Below are 17270 nucleotides of genomic sequence, written 5' to 3'. Positions count from 1 at the left end.
TGTTTGTCATAGCCCAGCATTTCTTAAAATTATAAACTGTCTAAATATCCCAGGAAAGAAAGAAAAAAAAAAAAAGAAAAGAAAAAAACAAGGAGGAAGAGGAAGCACTTAGGAAAGAAACTTTCTGAGAAATCTACAGCAAACAAATGTTTAGAGCTCCTAGGTCAGACCACATCTCCTGGCCACCTTTAGTTATAAGGGAAACTGGGAAATGTAGAATTTTATTTGGTTACAAAACCAAGGTTTTCTTAATAAGAAAGAAGGGAGGGATGGACACCATAGCACCTGTTTATATCTATCTATCTATCTATCTATCTATCCATCTTTCTGTCATCTATCTATCTACATCTAGAAAGATAGACACCAAGATCATTTGATGGTCATTCCTTGTTGGTAGAACTTTAAAGATGATTTTTACTTTTTTTTTTTTAATGATTAATTCTTAAAGCCTTCACTTATACTCTTTTATTTATTTATTTATTTATTTTTGGCTGTGTTGGGTCTTTGTTTCTGTGGGAGGGCTTTCTCTAGTTGTGGCAAGTGGGGGCCACTCTTCATCGCGGTGCGTGGGCCTCTCACTATCGCGGCCTCTCTTGTTGCGGAGCACAGGCTCCAGACGCGCAGACTCAGTAGTTGTGGCTCACGGGCCTAGTTGCTCCGCAGCATGTGGGATCTTCCCAGACCAGGACTCAAACCCATGTCCCCTGCATTAGCAGGCAGATTCTCGACCACTGCGCCACCAGGGAAGCCCCGATGTTTACTTTTTTATTTTTGCATATTTGATATTCCAAATTTACTTCCAGTAAAGCTGTATTATATTTATAAAAAGAAAAAAATCATTTGAAAGATGTTATAGCTTTTAAGGACGGGATGGCACATGATGGGGTAGGACCAAAACCAGATGTGGTGCCAGAGAAACTGTGAGGAGCAGAGAACCAAAAGATCTCAGGAGTAGGGGGTGAAGAAAGTTTCTGGAGATAGAGCTACTGTAGTTTGCAGGGAATTCTGGCTGTTCTTGCTGGATTTGTTGCTTCCTTGGCTTTTAATTTAAGGCGATTCAAAAATGCTGCCTGATGTCTTAAAGTTGCTGCTTACAACCTAGTTGGAATTTTTAGGGCAGGAGGTAGGACTCTGCAACCCTTACAAGCAGCCCTGCCTATGGAGAGAGAATATCTCAAATATGTGTGTGTTTTGCTAAAACCCAGGTAGCTGTTTGACACTGTGTCTGACTTCTTGTGTCAGCTCTTTATTTTACTGATAATGTTCTAAGACCTTCGTGTTGGAGTCCAGCCTCAGAAGGCAGACAAACGTGTCTTCTCCAAGAGGAGTAGGCCATATGGCTATTAGCATCATAGCAGCTGCTTGGTCTTGAGTTTTCTGGCTATAGAAGGATAAACACAATGTGCTGGGAATTTATCTCCTTCACCTGGGTTTATGCAGCTGCTGGCTACCATTTATTGAGTATCTAGTGTATTTTCTCATTCAGTCCTTAAAACCACTTCACAAGGTGAGTATTCATTTTATAAGTAGGAAAACCAAGGCTCAGATGGGTTAAGTAACTTGTCTAAGAGCACACAGCTATGACAGTAGGAGAGATGTGACTACAGGTTGTCTGGTTCCAGAGTCTATACAAATAATCATTAGCTATTCTACTATTAGTGTGACTAACCATATGGCTTGCTCCAGACTGTCCTGGTTTTAGCATTTTAAGTCTCACATCCTGAGAAACCCTTCAGTCCCAGGCAAGCCCAGATGCTTGGTCACCCCAGCTGCTCACCTTTCTCTCCTCCAATCCAAATCCTATCATAGTTGAAAGCTTACTTCCGGTCTTGCCTTTTTTCTGAAGGCTTTCCGGACCTCCCCAGCCCCCTTGGAGAGCTCCTTTGGCAATCAGTTCTCTTCCACTGAGCCCTTGGTGCTGGCTGTGTTCTTCACACGTGGATGCCTTCAAAGCTCACCTGGCTGCCATTATGGCTGAGTATTTTCCATAATGCCCAGGGCAACAATGGGCACATAATTAATACCAAAGGAAAAAATCCTAGTGGAATTAATGAGTGAATAAATGATTAACATCACCTAGAGCAAATGCTTGTAGAGTATTGACTGTGAGCAGGCACTGCTAGCTGCTTCGGGAAGTAAATAAGTGAATGTTAAGTAAATGAATAACCGAGTAATGAGAATTAGTGAATCGCAGTCTGGGGTAGAGGCCCGTGCTGTCAGTGATGTCAACAAAGGTTAATCAAGGGATGCTGCATCCCAGGCTGAATGGCTGTGGTAACAGCAGTGGTACCCACAGCAGCAACGCCGCTCTGCTTCAGCAGGTCCTATAGTTTACAAACCGTCTCACTCACATGATCTCACGCCTCTGCCTCCCAGCAGACATCAAAGACAAGCAGAGGAGACATGTACATCCCCATTTCATAGGCAAAGAAAGTGAGTCAGAAAGATTCCTCAAGCGAATGATCTAAACCCACGATGGCATAGTGGGGATCCAGAGCCACATCCAGGCCACTGTTGTATTCTGTGGTCTGCATAACTTTCTAAACAGTTGAATTGTGTGGCAACATTTAAAGACTGGGAGGTTTCACATAAAAATCTGCATTTCTGGTTCCTCTTGACAAAAAGGAAGATGTGATATCCCTGTTGTCACTTTAGATGAGGCATTGGCTCTCCAGGTCTTATATTTCCAGGACCTTCCTGGCCTATGTTACCTGAGGCAGCACAAAGAAGAGACCAGACAGTAAGCAAAGTACCTCCAGTGCCAGAAGGGCGTGTGGTTATAAGTGGCCTTAGGATCCCAAGCGTTGTCCTGTGTTTCAAAGGACTACGATCACATATGGGCAGAATGACTGCATCTACCAAGGCTTTTGCCCACCCCATCCCCATTCAGGAATCTAGATCTTGGCCTCGACTCCTCCTTTTCTGTCATCATTGTCTCCATCCCCCATCTAATTGGCCAAGTCACAAAGCAAACTTTTGATTTTTCCCCAATTAACCTTAGCCTTCAGTAAATGGCAACTCCATCCTTACAGTTACAAAACCTTAGAGCCATTCCTGACACCATCATACCTACTTGAGCAGAGCTTGGCTCTGCCTCCGAAATATATCCTGAAGCTGCCTACTTCTACTGTGCACCGAGTAGCGTCCTAATTGTTCTCCCTGTTTCCACCACTGTCCTGCTGCTGTCTACTACCAAAAGCTGCGCAGAGGGATTCTGTTAAAATATAAATGAGATCATGGTCCTCTGCTAAAACCCTCTACAGTTTGCCAATGGAGTAAATCCGTTGTCCCTAATGTGGCCCCTGGCTAGTGCACCCTCACCTCCACCTCTCTCCTCCACATTCATTCTGTTCCAGCCCCGCTTCCCCCTACCCCACCTCCTGATCCTTGAATACGATAAGCATATTACAACCTGGGGTCTTCAAAATTGCTGGTGATTTCCGTTTTCTAAGGCTGCATAACAACTCACCCCAAAACTTAGTGGCTTAAAACAATAATAATCATCTATTATCTCTTATGGTTTCTACGGGATAGGAAACCAGGAACAGCTTAGCTGGGTAGTTCCGGCTCATGGTACTCCACAAGATTACAGTCAGATGTTGGCAGGGGCCGAGTCATCTGAGGCTTGCCTGGGATGGGCAATCTGCTTCCAAGAGGGCTGGCTCACCTGGCTGGCCAGTTAGTGCTGGCTGTTGGCAGGAGACCTCAGTTCTGCTCCACACAGACCTCTCCTTGGGTTTGCAGCAGGATATCTTGAGAACATGAAGGTTGGATTCCCTCAGAGTAAAAACCAAGAGAGCAAGCTGGAAGCTGCAATGCCTTTTATGCCTTAGGCTCAGAAGTCACATACCATCACTTCAAATGGATTCAGTTGGACCCACAGAGCCGCACAAGGGTTTGAAACCAGGAGGCAAGGGATTGCGGGCCGCCTTGAAGGAGTCTCTGCCTGGGGTGCACTTCCTTCAGCAACCGCTGGGCTAACTTCATGTGTCCTTAAGATCCTTGTTCATACGTTCCTTATCAGAGAGGTCTTCATAGACCGCCCCTTATAAAATAACACCCCTACCCTTATAACATTCTTATCACACTTTACTTCTCTTCATAGCACTTATCATACCTGAAATTTTCTATTTCTTTGTTTATTGTCCGTCTCTCTCCAGCAGAATGAATCCCAGCATTTAGACCAGTGCCTGGTGCCTAGAAGGTACTCAATATTTTTCATATTAATGAATAGTCTATATGCATTAAATATTTGTTGAGAGAATGAAACCTTACCTCTTTAAATACACTTCATCGTATCATATCAAGGGCACATACTGTCAGAATGATTTAGTCCCGCTGATGCTGACCTTGATCACCTGGTTGAGGTGGGTTTGTCAGGTTTCTTGTCTGAGTTTTTCCCCTTTTCCATCCTGTACTCATTGGAAGGAAGTCACTATGTGCAGCTCACAGTGGAGGGGTGGGGAGTTAACACTGCACCTCCCTGAGGATGGAGTATCTGCATAATTTATTTGGAATTCTTCTGCACAGGAGATTGTCTTTTCTCCCTCATTTATTAACTTAGTCAATCATTTATATCAGCATGGACTCATGGGTATTTATTTTATACTTTGGGTTATAATGCAATCCTACCTTCTTTTCTAGCTCAGGTTGCTCCACTTCTGGCCACTGGGAGCTCCTTCAGCTGGCCCACAGCAAGCTAGATTAGCAGAGAAGGGGGAACTGTTTTTACTCTCAACGTTTCCCCATCAAGGCATGTGGGTTTTTAGAATTTTTTTGAGCACTTCCTTATTTCCTGGTGCTACAAGATGCTCCAGGCTCATCTTGTATATTTTTTACCCCAGTCCTAATGTCTCTAAAGAGCCCTGGTTCCCTTTTCTGGAGAATGATATTGGAAACCACGATCTGTAAATACACTTCAAAAATGTCCACTTCTCCCCATTTCCTCAGGCACTACCCTAGTCTAGGCCACCACCTCCCTTTGTGGCGACTTGACAACCAGCCAGGGTGTACTGCCTCTACGTTTTCTGCTCCTCCCTCCCCATCTGTTCTTCCTACTGCAGGCAGAGGCGTCGTTCTAGGTCCTATATCTGATCATGCCAACCTTTTAATGGACACCATTGTTCTCGGGTTCAAGTTCAAACTCCTTTGCATCTTTCTTGACCTGGCCCCTGCTCAACCCTCCAGCCTTATATTCTCCCATTGCCCCAACTGGGAGGCTGTATTTTAGATACACTGAACTTTCCTTCATTTCTGTGTCTTTACACATACATCCATACAGCACTTTCACATGGTGGAGAGACAAATTCCTAGCCTAATGATTGTCTGTTACTATGTTAAAGTGTCTCTTTCTCTTTTCTCTTGTTTGGAGTAGAAATATAAAAGGGTCTCTGTGATATGAAAAGTATATATTTGGTCTTTTCTCCTGGTTCCTGGCACACAGCTCCTAAATCCCTTGGAATTCCCTGGGTAATAGGATTGTCTTTTGTTCTAACGAGGGCACTTCTTGTGGGCCCCTGGCTAGCTTCAGGTTGGGGGCTGGTTACCAGAAAGACCAAGGCATGATTAGAGGGTTCAAACTTTAAGCCTGTCTCCCAGTCTCCAGGGAGAGAAGAGGGGCTGGTGATTGAGTTAATTACCAATGACCAATATCAATCAAGCCTGTGAAACGAAACTTTCATAAAAACCCCTTAATAGTGGGATTTGAAGGGCTTCTGGGGTGGTAAACACATCAAGGTGCTGGGAGGGAGGTGAGGTGCCTGGAGAGGGCAGGGAAGCTCTGTGTGTCACCCCCATACTTTGCCCTATGCGTCTTTTCCACTTGGCTGTTCCTGAGTTGTATCCTTTGTAATATGTAAAGGATATATATATACCCGTTTATATAATGGGTAAATGTAAGTAAAGTGTTTTCCTGAGCACCGAGCTGTTCTAGTGAATTACTGAAACTGAGGAGGGGTCACGGGAACTCCCGAGTTACAGTTGGTCAGTCAGGAGTAGGGGTGCACCCTGGGACTCGCAACTGGCATCTGAAGTGGAGGTGTCTTGTGAGACTGAGCCCTTCACCTGTGGGGTCTGCACTGACTCCAGCACTTAGCGTCAGAACTGAATTGGATTTTAGGCGCCCAGCTGCTATCTGGAGAATTGGAGAGTTGGTTGGTGTGGGGAAAACTCCCATATATTTGGTGTCAGAAATGTTGAGAGTAAAAACGGTTCCCCATCCTCTGCTAATCTAGCTTGCTATGGGCCAAGCTCCATGCTATGCTCTAGAAATGTGTGTGTGCACGTGCGTATGCTTATGCATGTGTGTGAGATGTGTGTCTCATACACGTTTGAGTTGCATACTCATAAGCAGCTTTTGGCAGGAAAGAGCTCTTTGCAGGAATGAGTTCTCCGCAGGAGGCCCCTTTTGCCTTGTCACTAACTTTAAACCAGGCACCCCCATGCTCTACTCATCTCCGGCCCTAGCACACCTTTCAAGTCTTCTGATTACACAATACCTTGCCTAACCTGTTGGTTCTTTCCATAGATCAAAGAAGTAGAAATGAAGAATAAGTAATTAACAGATGACCAGATCTTTTCCCTAGCTTCCTCTTCAGTAACCTCACGAACAAACTGTGTCAACAAACTGTATGAACAGGTAGCGTCAAAAGAGAGGTCACAAGAAGTCAAGCCTACACGACAAGCCTGCACACAGGTAAGGATGGCGATGACTCAGACCCTCTATCTCAATGATTAACTGAGATTGCTTCCCTTTTTCCCTTAACAAACTTTCATGGCCGAGTAGAATCTTTGGAGGTGGTTTCTGGGGGACACTGAGTTCGCCATCTCCCTAGATTGCTGGCATTCTGATTAAAAGCAACTTTCCTTTCTACCAACATTTGCCTCTTTCGAGTATTGATTTTTGAGTGGCGAGCAGCTGGGCCTGATTTGGTAACATGCTTGTTCATGCACATGTGTGTGTGTGCATTCCTGTGTGTGTGTGTGTGTGTGTGTGTGTGTGTGTGGTCTTGCCTTTTACTGCCCTGTACTTGTGTTTCCCTGCCTTCCCAAGGGGACCCTGTGTCCCATGAGGGCAGACACTCATACAACCTTCTGGTCCCAGCGCCTGGGCACACATGTGCAACCTAGAAGATGCACTTTTGTTGCTTAAATTATTAACAGGATGAATGACTAAACCAAAAAATGAATAAATGTAAGGCTGAGTAAATGAATGGGTGGATGAATTGATCATATCTTTCTTATTTGCCCTCAGGGTCAGAAGTGGTTTCCAAATGTTGAAAATTTGAACAGTGAATTGAACTGAACTGAATTTTGAATAGTGGTCAGCAGTCCGCTGGGGACAGGAGTGGTCTTCACGCATTGGTGAGTGTCAACAATCCTGTCTCCCCAGCACACCAGTGGGGAGGAAAGGCCACGTGCAGCAGGTGTGCGAAGGCTGCCTTAAGCTCATGCTGGGGGACTTCTTGGGAAAGTGAGGTTTTCTTTGTGCCTCAAGTATCCAGAGTGCCTGAAAAAGCCACACAGCCAGTCAAGCCTCAGGTGCTTATTTCTGGCTCACCTGGCACATGGATGGCCGGGGAGGCGCTTTGAGAAGGTGAGACTGTAAAGACCACTGGGATCTGAGCAAGTGGAGACGGCGTGAGGGAGGCCGTGGGAGATGGTGGAGCACAGTCTCTGTGGGAGCCAGGAGGGGGCGTGGCCTGAGGGATGGAGTGGGCAGCAAGGTGGCGACGTGCCTTGGACCCTAATTCTGAAGGGCCTTGAATGCCGGGATGAGGAGCCTATAGAGAGCTCTTTTAAAACAGATTATCAAAGAAATGCACCTTTATTTTTTATTACTAAGCAATAAATGTTAATTATAGGAATATTGGAAAATATAGAAAAGAATAAAGATAAAAAAACCACATCAGCACTTCACCCAGGGAAAGCAGTTGCTAACATTTTTTTTCTTTATTGGAGTATAATTGCTTTACAATGGTGTATTAGTTTCTGCTTTATAACAAAGTGAATCAGCTATACATATACATAGATCCCCATATCCCCTCCCTCTTGCACCTCCCTCCCACCCTCCCTATCCCACCCCTCTAGGTGGTCACAAAGCACCAAGCTGATCTCCCTGTGCTATGCGGCTGCTTCCCACTAGCTATCTATTTTACATTTGGTAGTGTATATATGTCCATGCCACTCTCTCACTTTGTCCCAGCTTACCCTTCCCCCTCCCTGTGTCCTCAAGTCCATTCTCTGCATCTGTGTCTTTATTCCTGTCCTTCCCCTAGGTTCAGAACCTTTTCTTTTTTTTTTTTTAAGATTCCGTATACATGTGTTAGCATACTGTATTTGTTTTTCTCTTTCTGACTTACTTCACTCTGTATGACAGCCTCTGGGTCCATCCACCTCACTACAAATAACTCAATTTCGTTTCTTTTTATGGCTGAGTAATATTCCATTGTATATATGTGCCACATCTTCTTTATCCATTCATCTGTCCATGGACACTTAGGTTGCTGCCATGTCCTGGCTATTGTAAATAGAGCTGCAATGAACATTGTGGTACATGACTCTCTTTGAATTATGGTTTTCTCAGGGTATATGCCCAGTAGTGGGGTTGCTGGGTCATATGGTAGTTCTATTTTTAGTTTTTTAAGGAACCTCCATACTGTTCTCCATAGTGGTGGTATCAATTTACATTCCCACCAACAATGCAAGAGGGTTCCCTTTTCTCCACACCCTCTCCAGCATTTATTGTTTGTAGATTTTTTGATGATGGCCATTCTGACTGGTGTGAAGTGATACCTCATTGTAGTTTTGATTTGTATTTCTCTAATGATTAGTGATGTTGAGCATCCTTTCATGTGTTTGTTGGCAATCTGTATATCTTCTTTGGAGAAATGTCTATTTAGGTCTTCTGCCCAATTTTCGATTGCGTTGTTTGTTTTTTTAATATTGAGCTGCATGAGCTGTTTATATATTTTGGAGATTAATCCTTTGTCCGTTGACTCAGCAAATAATCTTTTAAAACATGATTTTTAGTGGCTACAGAGTATTCCATTGATAATTTATTTAATCAATTCCATATTAATGGTTACCTGGTTGTTGTCAGTTTTTCAAAATATAAATAATGTGTTGATGGCATTCTGGTATATACATATCTATGCATGCCTCTGATTATTTCTTAGGGATAAATTTCTAGAAGCAGAATTACTTGGTCAAAGATTCTGCTGATTTCAAAAGCCTTTGGTGCCCTGGGTCCTAGGGAAGTTTTTGAGTAGAAGAGTGCTCTGGGAAAAGTCTTTCTTTCCACGTTTGCTGATCACTTTTAACTTTTTTGTGGAAGACAATCCCTGGGGACCCTGCCCAGCCTACACTCCTTTCCTGAGAATGATCCAGGGTCCACTGTCTCGGATGAAGAGGGACTCTCTCCTTCATGGTCCTGCCACACACGTCCCTCTCTCCCTCCTCCCCATCCCTGGCCAAGACCTATGGGGCCTGGGGGTTGGTCAGTGCTTGGCAGGGGCTGAGGTCACAGAGAAGTGAGGATGGGACAGGGGGGAGTGGGGCATGTGCTTGCTGAACAGAACTCCCCAGCCCCTTGATAAAATAAGTAAGTTACAAGGATGTAACGTACAGCACAGGGAATATAGCCAATATTTTAAAATAATTTTATAGTGTAATCTATAAAAATATCAAGTCACTATCTTGTACACCTGAAACTAATATAACATTGAAGGCAACGATACCTCAAAAAAAGGGTCCACTCAACACTCACTCCACATCCTGAGGATGGCTGATGCCCTCCCCATGATTTCTGCCAATTTCAGGGCTTATGCATCCTTGAGTTACCTCTGACTCCAATTTCCTGCTTCTTCTGAGCTCTTCAAATCTTCCTTTGCCTCTGCCCCTTCCCTTTGACCCCTCACGATCTACTCTACCCCCTCAGGGAAGCTAAATGTCTTGCTCTAGAAAATGTAACTGGCCATCCAGGGATTTATATACGGGGAGTTTTATTGCAGCATCACACAGTGGATAAATTAAGACAGAACATTCCTGTCTTCACAGCCCGCACCCCGACCCTCCTCCCCGCCCCCATAGGCCCAGCCACCCACACTGCTGCTCAGCTCAGCACTCCCCACCCCCTTCCTCCTTCCACCTTAGAGTCTCGGGCTATTTTCCTGAGAGGAAGTTGGGTGCCAGCAAGGTAACATTTACACTCACCCCTCTACCTTCTGTTCCATGAAGAGTTTCACACAATGCTGCCCACAGCCTTGGGGCTCCACCCATATTAGGTGGCCTCTGAGGGGCCCAGGACAAAGTTGAGGGAGAAGGGAGAGGAAATATTCAGACCAGGAAGGAGCAGTCATCTTAGTGTGACACCCTGCCCCGTCATGGAAATCCTTCCCGGAATCTGAGTGTTCATGGGAACTGGCACAGAGGCCCCGTCCCAGTAAAGGATGTTTCAGGGCTGGCTTGAGACTGAAGGTGATGTGGTACCTCTCCTCTTTACCTCACAGGGCTATTGAGGGGTCGAATGACATCATGGATAAGAAAATGCCTTATAAAACACCACTTAAATACAAGAGCTTGTCATAGGATGGTTTTTATAGGGAAATATAATTTGAGTTCCAAACAACCACTTTCAAATGAATTCTTGGAACGTAATTGTAGGGGACATCTGTTGTTTTTGGTCTGCCCAATGACCTTTTCCTCTTCTTCTGATAACAATACCACCCACCCCTCTTCCTCTGAGGAAGTGCTCCTCCTCAACTCCAAACCTGTGATACTGCTGGGGCTGCCATTGCATTATCCCACTGCCAGGGCACAGGGATGGACATGTGATGCAGGTTTGGCCAATCATAGTGGTCACCACACTCCACTCACACAATGATTGGTCCATGGGATCCATGACCCTTAAAGTCTGGCCAATCACTGTCCTTCCTGCACATTTTGACATACTTAAGCATGGAGAAAGGCCCTTTCCTTCTGCTGGGGTTTCCTGAGCAGGGAGCTGTTGACAGGCTTGTCTTACCCCTGTCCTGCTTCCCACGGCCACTTAGAAAAAGCTTCCCACAGTAGGAGAGAATCAGGCTGACCTGGGGGTTGATGCTGGGAAGCTGAGTCAAGAGTAGGAGGGAGACTCCTGGTGCATCATTGGAGCCCCTGGTCTCCATCCCCGAGACTGTTACTTTCCTGTCTCCCGACCAACACCTCCTCTTCTTTCCTTCTGCTACAGCGAACTTTGTGTCTCTTGTATCTGAAAAAATCCTGATCAACACAAGTTAGCCTATTGTGAGTGGGAGGGGACTGTTCATGAGCCTCAGGCTACTTCGTGTGTGAATATCTTCCTTGTCCGAAGAAATTTGAAAGGTCTCACAGGCAGGAGACTTGGGTTTGACGCAGGGTAGTCAGCCAACAATAAAGACATAACTATTGAATTAAACTGAAATGAACTAGTGATCTTTACAAAGAAAGCCTGTATCTGCCTTACTTTCGTTTCAGAGCACAGTGGGGTATAAAAAGCAACATAAAATAGTTGGGTGAGTCAATGAATAGATCCATAATTAAATTAAGGAAAGCTCCTTGTTCATTCACTTTATCTCTAACTAGAGGCAATTCTGTTCACTACACAGGCTCAAGAGGCAAGGTCTATGTGCTGTGGGGCAGAGGCAAGGGAAATTGGAACTTTTTTTTCTGTTCTGGGATCTTGTTTTGAACATTGCTTAAAAGACTGGTTCTTATCCAGGTACTGGTAATCATTTCTTGAGATTTCTGCCAAGAGAAGATGTGAACTGTAGATTGGACCCGTTGAATGGAATGTGGAGTTTGAGAACACACAGCGATAGGTAAAGGGGTGCAGTTTCTGGGTAGAGGTGGGAGCACCAGCTGGCAGGCAGCCCAGCACAGCTCATTTTTTTGGAAAAATCAAAACAGAACAGCGTCGCCCACAGCGTAACATAACTTCAGCAAGGAAGTGCAGCAAGGAGCCAGAAGGAGACAGATGAAGCAATTCAGGAGTTAGGACGATGCTTGGGAATTTTAGATTGCTTCGCCCTAGTAGCAAATGTTAAATGAATACGTTTCAATTAAAGTCTGGCCTTATGAACCTAGATTTATCCTTCTGTTGAAGGTTAATAAAATGTTTCATATAATGGGCTTGTGAATAAGTATTCCCTCATCACAGAAGCTGCAGAGTCCCTGAGGTCTGAGCAAGAGCTAAGTGGTGGTCAGAGGGAGCAGGCAGAGCTGGCATGCACAGCGCTCTGAAGCTGCCAGTTCTGGCTCTAACCACTTGCCTGTCCAGGGACCTTGTTCTCTATTTTTCTCATCTGCAAAGTGCCCTTCTTGCATCACAGAGTTGTTTTAAAGATCAGATGCAATAGTGGATGAAAATATATTTTGAAAACTGTAAATAACTACAGAAATATAAGATCTACCTAGGGAGAGGGGAAATCGACTCCAAGAAGAAAAACTATAGAGTCTAATAGGAAACTAAAACCAGGGTCTGAACAATAGAGAAAAGAGAGAAGGACTTTAGAGGACCAGTATTGCCCACCCAGGAGGATGCTACTTTTTGCTGACCTGTTGGAATACAGGTTGTTATTAGGATCCAGGCAGAGTGTTGCAAGGGTTAACGGCCTGGACAGACCCTAGAGCCAGACTGTCTGGGTTCAAACCCCAGCTTCACTCCTTATCAGCCACATGACTTTGGTTGGGACACAGCTTCTCTGCCTCAATTTCTTTATCTGTAAAATGGGTATAACTACACCCAACTCAGAGGATGGTTGTGAGACGTAAGTGAATTCATTCATGTAAAGTACTAGGAACAGTGTCTGGTACATAATAAGTGCTCAGTAAAGGGGCCATCATTATTTATTATCCGGTAGTAGTCCTGGCCTTGCTAATAATTACTTGCGTGATCGTAGGTGGATTACTGGACATGTCTACGATGAGATGATGCAGCAGGATTCTCAACACTGGCACGATTGACATTTGGGGCCAGATAACACTTTGCTGTGGGTTGTGGTCCTGTGCACTTAGGATGTTTGACAGCACCCCTGGCCTCTGCCCACTAGACGCGGGGGCAAAGTTACCCTCAGCTGAGGACACAGGACCACAGGACTAGAGGCAGAGTTCCTCAGCTAGGAATCTATAGACCTTGGGGGTCCCAAAGATGAGTTGAGAGGTCTGTGAACCTCCTGAAATGGTATGTGAACTTTGTGTGTGTATGTGTGCACGTGCAAGTGTGAGATGTACAGGTGAGTGAGCTCAGATGCATTTTTCTCAGGGGAGAGCTCCAGTTTTATCAGGATCCCAAGGCAGTTTGTGACCCTAAAAAGTCTTCAACCACTGGCCCTGAGTCCCTTCTAGCTCTGATGTAAAGCTAGTCTACCCTTCAGTCACTGTGGGAAGTCCCCTGGTCTTTCTCTCTGAGCCTTTCTGATAACTCTCCTGCCTCCAACCCCCCTTTCCCCTCCACCCAGCCCCTCCCTTCTCTCCCAAGTCCATGACTTCAGGGGATTTTCTTGGGAAGTCTGAGTACACTCTCCAAACAGCTAGCTGCTCCGTGCCTGCCCCCACTGCGCGCCCTCTCAGCTGTGAGCAGATGACAGTGGAAGGTGGCAGGCTGGAGAAGTGTGGCTGGGGAGACGCAGGATGGGGGGGTCATGGGACCCCTCTTTCTGGGTAGCTTCAGTCCTGTGCTGGCTTTGTTCATGCCCCTTCCTTGCAGGTGTTCTGGTCCTTGTCACCAGAGCCAGCAGCTTCTTGCCCAACATCACTCTGATAGAGAGCTAATGTATATTTTTAAATTTTTATTGAAGTATAGTTGATTTACAATGTTGTGTTTAATTGCTGCTGTACGGCCCAGTGATTCAGTTATACATATATATATTCTTTTTCATATTCTTTTCCATTATGGTTTATCACAGGATATTGAATATAGCTCCCTGTGCTATACAGTAGGACTTTGTTGTTTATCCATTCCCTATATAATAGTTTGCATCTGCTAACCCCAAACTCCCAATCCTCCCCCACCTCTGCAGCCGCAAGTCTGTTCTCTATGTCTGTGAGTCTGTTTTTGTTTCGTAGATATGTTCATTTGTGTCATATTTTAGATTCCACATATAAGGGATAGCATATGGTATTTGTCTTTCTCTTTCTGACTTACATTACTTAGTATGATAATCTCTAGGTCCATCCATGTTGCTGCAAATGGCATTATTTCATTCTTTTTAGTGGCTGAGTAATATTCTATTGCGTGTGTGTGTGTGTGTGTGTGTGTGTGTGTGTATGTATACACACACACCACATCTTCTTTATCCGTTCATGTTGATGGACATTTAGGTTGTTTCCATGTCTTGGCTACTGTAAACAGTGCTGCTATGAACACAGGGGTGCACGTATCTTTTCAAATTACAGCTTTGTCTGGGTATATGCCCAGGAGTGGGACTGCTGGATCATATGGCAACGCTACTTTTAGTTTTTTGAGGACACTCTATACTGTTTTCCATAGTGGCCGCACCACCAACAGTGTAGGAGTGGAGAACTAGTCTTTCTGCTGCTGCTGGGGTGGGAGAGGAGCCTATCGTGTCTGTGGCGGTAGTGAGGCCCAGCCCAGGAGCTCTTCATGCCACACAATCGGATTGACTCCGCAGAGTCTCCCATTAAGAACTTGGCTCTTGACCAAAGAAGACTATTCTCCTTCCAAATCGAATCTGAGCCTTCAGTTAGACTGGATCAGGAGTGGAGAGAAGGGAAAGGAGGCCAAGGCACTCGAAGGGTTTCTGATCGTGTCATAGTTTAAATAAACGAATGAGGAGCTGGATGAGAAAAGCAACTATTCAAACACTATCAGCCCATGCAGGTTACCCTCTAAGGAGCTAGGCATCCATATGGGGGTGTTTCCGCTCTCTGCTCCTAAAGCTAGAGTTCGGAAGGAAAGCACCCACCGAAGACAAATCCCTTCCCCTTCCCTGCCCTCCCACTTCTGCTTGAAGGGATGGATTAGAAAGACTCATCCTTCTCCAGCGTGAGTCTCGACCTGAAGTATTTGTGAGGCATCAAGACTGAAGAAAGACAGACGTAGACTGGAAAACCAGCTGGGTATTTGTCCAGGTCAGCTGGCATTGTGATTCCCTGCATCCACTTTGGCTTCAACAATCTGGGTTCTTCTCTTCGTGATGCCCTTGGATCACGTGGGCATGGGGCAATCTAGATTGGCAAAATGGATAAATATAGGGCTAGTTATTCACTTCCCAATTTAATCTTTACTAGGAAAAAAAGGAGTCACTGAAAGGTTTTTAAAGGCAAATTCCCTGTGAACATTTAAAAGGATTTGATTTTTACCTAACTTCTCTAATTCACTACATTCTTTACAATTTGAAGAGTCAGACAGGCCACCTAAGTTTCCAACAGCATCACCATCATCAACCAATATTTGTCAAAATTGCCCAAAGGATTTTGGAGTCTGGCTGTTCTTCCAGTCTTCTGGATCCATGTAATATATGTATACACTCTACGTAGGAGAAAGAAAAGAGCTGTGAGATGCTTGTCAAGCTCCCTTTCCACTCCTGGGAAATTAGGGCAGACTGACTGAGTACCCTCAGAAGGTCATCAGGGTCAAAAGAGACCCTAAATGTAAAAAGACAATTTTTTCATGGTGACACTAAAAGTGTAGCTAGAATAATACAGAGATCAGATTGCACATTGTGTTAACTTATTTTGACAACCTCAATACTACAGAAGAGATGAAGGGAAAAAAAAGTAATAGTTCTACGGCAGTCAAAATAAGAATATTAAAGCTACCATTTACTAAATGCTTTTTATGTGTAAAGTGCTATACATATAATATAAATATGTAAGTACATATTTACATATGATAAGGTTTTTACACATATTACCTCCCTTAATTCCCACCCATGAGGTAGTAATTATTATCATCATTTATAAGGGAGGAAATGAAGGCTGGAATCCAGGTTACAAATGGGCCTTCCAGAGGCCAAGTATGAAGTGTGTAACAGTTACAGGGACGCCCCTGCACAACAGCGCCGCCTCCCTCAGGACCTGCTTCCATGGCTCTTGGAAGTTGGGTACTGGGTCTCCAACCTACAGCAAACCAGATGGTGGGTGATGCTGAGAGGGCAGGTTTTATGGTAAGGAGAGAAGATGGTAGACAGCCCAACAGTGGGGCAGTGGCAGCAAGTCTAAGAAAACAGGCCTAATAACCAAAAAAGCAGAATGAGCTGGGCTAGTCAGCATAGGGAAAGGTACCACCTTGTTCATGTCATCAGCTCTGAGGGCAGCCCTCTGTCACAGGTCAGGATGCAAACACATGTTCAACAGAATGGTCCTTACCCAAGAACATATTTCATTTAAAAAAAATGGAAAAGTGTGTACGTTCATTAAGGAGAGTTTCCGGAAAACTGGTTTGAACACAGAGGATTCGGAAAGAACGAGGGCTTGGGAGCCTGGGATGGATAAGGGGTACCAGCAGGAAAAAAGGTGCGGCCGTGAGAGTGGAGAGGCACCCAACTGAGCCTCCATGTTTTGCCAAGTGTTCTCCCTGACTATTCATCTCCCGATTCGCCTAACCTTCTCCCTGCTGCTCCCAGATGACTTTGAGCTGCGGGACCTTGCGCCGTGACGTCCTCAGGGAAAGGGTAGTCAATTAGCCAACACTTCGGGCTTCTGTGGTTCAGACACAGACCCTACGTCATGCTCCCTACTCTTCTCTGATAGCACTGCCCCAGCAAGTTCATGTCCAGGACCAGGCCAGCCCTACTGTTTGTGAACTGAGTGACTCACGGGGCTAATAACAGGATTCTTGTGAGAACTTATTATATCCCTTGGGGCTGAAGACTGTAGCACTTGAGACTACACTGAACAGACAGAGCTAATATGATTGTGCCCATTTCAGAGGTAAAGAAATTGGATAAGCAGGAGAGAGGGCGGTAATAAGATGAATATATTCTGAAATCAGACTTAGGGAAGCTGGGGCCGGCATCATTTGATGTCCATGACCAGAAACCAAAGCTTATGTTCTCATGCTTATGCTACTCCAGAGATTCATGCTGTCTCCTGGAATGAATCAGCTGTATCTTCTTAATCTGGAATCAGAATGAAACCATCTACCTCCTTGGGTGGTGGGAACATGGAGAGGCTGGGAACCAAGGGCTTGAAGATCCAAGGGGAGATTTGTAGACTATGTGTCTCCTCTTGTCTTGTCCACGACTAGCCTACACTTGACCTAAGGTCCGTGAACGAAGGAGAGCCTATGT

The 17270-nt window shown here is 45.0% G+C and overlaps 1 long non-coding RNA gene across 1 annotated transcript; it reads left to right on the top strand.

Annotated features, from left to right (window-relative positions):
• The first annotated feature begins 704 nt into the window (after positions 1 to 704).
• Positions 705 to 10552, top strand: LOC309639444. Its single transcript, XR_014251647.1, has 3 exons — positions 705 to 6694; positions 7253 to 7362; positions 10509 to 10552. It is a non-coding gene; the product is annotated as an uncharacterized lncRNA (long non-coding RNA).
• The last annotated feature ends 6718 nt before the right edge of the window (positions 10553 to 17270 follow it).

This window comes from Balaenoptera physalus, assembly GCF_965194825.1.
Source record: "Balaenoptera physalus genome assembly, chromosome: 12".
Lineage (NCBI taxonomy): Eukaryota > Metazoa > Chordata > Mammalia > Artiodactyla > Balaenopteridae > Balaenoptera > Balaenoptera physalus.
The sequence above is the reverse complement of the archived record's forward strand: the minus strand, read 5'-3'. Positions and strand labels throughout refer to the sequence as shown.